The sequence below is a fragment of the Elephantulus edwardii genome, unplaced genomic scaffold (assembly GCF_000299155.1).
Source record: "Elephantulus edwardii isolate Elephantulus edwardi_28Jun2011 unplaced genomic scaffold, EleEdw1.0 scaffold00028, whole genome shotgun sequence".
NCBI lineage: Eukaryota > Metazoa > Chordata > Mammalia > Macroscelidea > Macroscelididae > Elephantulus > Elephantulus edwardii.
In genome coordinates this window covers 19293223-19296987 of record NW_006399778.1, presented here as the reverse complement: position 1 = coordinate 19296987, position 3765 = coordinate 19293223, and the positions used below count along the sequence as shown (strand labels likewise).

The 3765-nt window shown below is 44.2% G+C and overlaps 1 protein-coding gene across 1 annotated transcript in view; it reads left to right on the top strand.

Annotated features, from left to right (window-relative positions):
* FHAD1 (forkhead-associated (FHA) phosphopeptide binding domain 1) overlaps positions 1-3765 on the top strand; it is a 248176-nt gene that overhangs the window by 17919 nt on the left and 226492 nt on the right. The gene's annotated exons all lie outside the window — the stretch shown is intronic.

Sequence of the window (3765 nt, the reverse complement as noted above, 5' to 3'; positions counted from 1 at the left end):
TCGTCATCCCCACTTCTAAGGAATATTTTTGGCTGCACTTCTACCAAGACGGATTTGTTCATTCTCCTGGCAGTCTGGAGAATAGTTAATTTTCCTTCCCAACCCCATAATTCAAAGATGTCAGTTCTTCTTCAGTCCTATACCTCAGCAACATACCAGCCTCAGCTCTAAGCCACCACAGTAAAGCAAGCACCACAAGAAAGTGAGTCAAATGCATTTTCTGATTTCCTGATAAATGTAAAAGTTACATTTCCACTATCCTGTTATCTACTATGTGCACAGTTGCATTATGAAGAAATTTGAAATGTTGTAAGAATTGCTAAAATGTGACCAGGAGACATGAAGTGAGCACATGCTATTGGGGAGGAGAAGGTGCAAATGGATTTGCACCTGAATCCATGCAGGGTTGCCACAAACTTTCCACTTATTTAAAAGCAAACATACACACACACCCCCTTGCAATACCTGCAAAGTACAATCAAGTCATGAGGTATTCCTGCAAAATAGCCTGTCTCCTGGTACTCACATAATCATTAAGTATTGTTACTGTGAGATGCCACAGAGTCACCTAGGACTCACAATGACCTTGTGAACAACAGATTGAAACCCTGCCCTATCCTACACCATTCACAGTCTTCACCAGTCTCAAGCCCATTACTGCATTCATCGTGTCAGTCACCTTGTTGAAGATCTTCCCTACAGACTTATAAAAGAGACCCTGAGAAGACTTCTTAAGGATACACTGTGTTGAAATGAGGATCTGCTGATGTTGTAAAAAGGGGAGCCAATAGGGTAATCATGATATAGACAGAAATTGAGTTGCATTCATTATGTAAAGATAACTGACTGCTGACTGCTCCTTGGCTGTAGATTCAGCAGTAAGTCTCCACTGCCAACAGTGGCCACACTGATTTATGAAGGACTCTGATGTATTTCCAGAAGCACAAGCTTGCATTGGCTCCCGGAGGACAGGGGAGAGGCGGCTTGCCAAATGCTTTGTGAATAGACTTTTGATGACCGATTACGTCCTCTCTTTGGCAAATCATCTCCTTAAAGCTTAAATGGATTTTGGAGAGCAGATTTGTCTTGAAAGGGGGATGTGGGAACACATATCTGTTTTGAAAAACTGAAATCTGCAACATTTGCAGTTGTCCAAGAAAAGACAAGAAGAAAATTGCCTCGCTGCTGAAAATGGGGACTTTCTCATTAACCCAGGAGTCACTCTTCATCAGCTACAGGCCACCCTGGACAGTAATTCCACAATCAATTTACAGTTTATGTGACTGGTGCCGCGAGGAGTCATTCCACTATATAAAGTTTAGAAATCTAACAAAATCAGTCTGCCTTGTAATTACCCAGAGGGTGGCAAATAAAAGAGGTTTTTGTTTTTTGTTGTTTTTTTTTTTTAAATCTAGATCTTAAAGAATAGGAAACCAGGCTTGCAAAGATTGGCACTCATTTGCACGGTTGACATTCTGTTTCAGGTGCAATTTTCCTAATATCTTGACATCTTTTACTTTTTCTGTGAGTGGCAGGGTAGCTTATGGCTATAATGAATTGGGAGACCACAGCAAAATACAACGAAGAAGATAAAAGGCATGTGTAATAACGTGACTCAGGGACAATCAGCATTGCTTTTATGCAGGGATTTGCTCTCCAGACTATTCCACATCCTGTACAGGAGTTTGATTCCTCATGGCAATAGGAAGCAAGTCTTCATTGTGCGTGAATAATTTCTTTTAGAAGGATCAGCACCAAACTGGTTTCTACGGAAACCTCCCCCCACCAAAACCACAAGAAAGCCCAACACTCAAAACTCACTGTCATCAAGTCAGTTCTAACTCATAGTGACCCTTCATCCAGTTTCCAAGGCTGTCAGTCTTTGCGGTAGGAGACTGACTGCCCATCCTTCTCCTTTGGAGCTGCTGGTGGATTCAAACCTCTGGAGACCTGTGGTCTTGGTTTAGCAGCACACCACACTGCAGAAAGATGCCCCAAATATCGAGCTTTTACAAACTGCTGTATTCGTCATCTCTGACTTCAACTATTCCCTTCTCCCTTGGCCCCTCTAGTGCCCATCTTTGTCTCTGGGGTCCTTAATAACTTTGTGGTATTCACATATCTTTATGTCTGGATTCTGCAGTGTCTCACAGAAGCTCACAGTCAGAGGATGGCTCTTTCCGTTGTGGAGGTTGGCATTTCTCAGATTTGTGGGTCAGGCTTCAGTCTGGAGGGCTTGGCCCACCCAGTTGCCTCTCGAAGGGGTGATGGGGCTCAGAGGTGATGTGAACGGCATAGGTTAGAGCGTCCCACCACAGAGGCTGGTGAAATCCCAAGACTGCTAGCCGAGGGTTCGCGCCCTGGTTCACTGCTCTTACCCAGTTCAAGAATTAAGCCAGGCAGGAGAGACTAGAGGAAGGGAGAGTGCCCAAGCTACCGAGATAGAACAATGTCTAATGATTTCAGTGGTCCTTTGGGAGCCGACTTTAGTGCACAGCGTGGGAGGGGAACCCTTACTTAGAAGAGCAGATTTAGTGTACAGCAAAGAGGCCCTTAGAAGGCCATTGCTGGGCTTGCTCAGAATAATCTTGGTGTAGGCCATGACCTTGTTGAAGCACTAAGCCAAGAATATCAGTGAAAGCTTTGCTGGATGGAGCACTAGGTTGAGAGTACCGGCTGAGGCCTTTGTTAGAGCATGAGACCAAGAAGAAAGCTGAAGAAGCAGAAGTGAACATAAAGAGCAAAGATAGGTTTATTAGAATAGGTACATTCCTAAAGGAACAACCCCTTCCTCCCCCAAAAGGAGGGAATGGGGGAGGACGGCATGCCCCTGGGTGAAGCTTCCTGGTGTCTGCGTGTGCCTTGGGGCTGGAGTCTGAGCTAACAAGATGACCTTTTGCAGAATTCAGAGTTTACTGGTGGTTCTCCTGGACTGTCACTCATGTACTTAAAACACTAATTATGTTGCTTCCAGGGGTTGACTGCCTTCTACCCTCCTGTTAGTACCTGCTTCCTGGTTCTGATGGCTCATGTTTAACCAGACGTGAGCTTCTGCCTCCCCTATCTCCTTGATCCTAACCCTAACAAGACTGGTCACCTTTTAAGCTTAGAACTGAACGCATCCTGGTGGCTCAACTTTCAGCCAGACAATGTTGTCATTAGATGCCATGCAGCTGAAAAAGTTGACCAGTCTCCACATTAGCATTCTATACAACTTTTTTTTTTAACTCCACCCCACAAGGGTGCCATTTGCCTTACATTATTGACAAGCTGTTCCATCCCTTTGGTGGGCCATCACATTTTCATAATCCTGTTGTTATCATTGGGAAAGTCTGTAGTCAGGGACCTTTTCAGATTACTGAGGAACCATGATGTCAGTTTGAATACTAAAGTGCACCTGATTCAAATCTTGATCTTTTCAGTCACTTACTATGCATGTGAGAGCTGGATAATGAGTGAGAAGGGTAGAAGAATTTATGCCTTTGAACTGTGGGGTTAGAAGAGAACTGACTAAAAAAAAAAAAAAGAAGAGAACGGACTATCCCATGGACTCCCCAAAACCAAACAGATATATCGTGGAGAAAGCAAAGTCACAGTGCTCCTTGGAGGCAAAGATGACAAAGCTTCATCTGACATACTTTGGGCATGTTGTTAAGGAGGGGGTTCATCCTTGGAGAGGAACACCATGGTTGAAAAGGTGAAGGGTCGGCAAAAGAGAAGAACGTCTTCAATGAGATGGCCTGACACAGTGACAGTAACAATGAG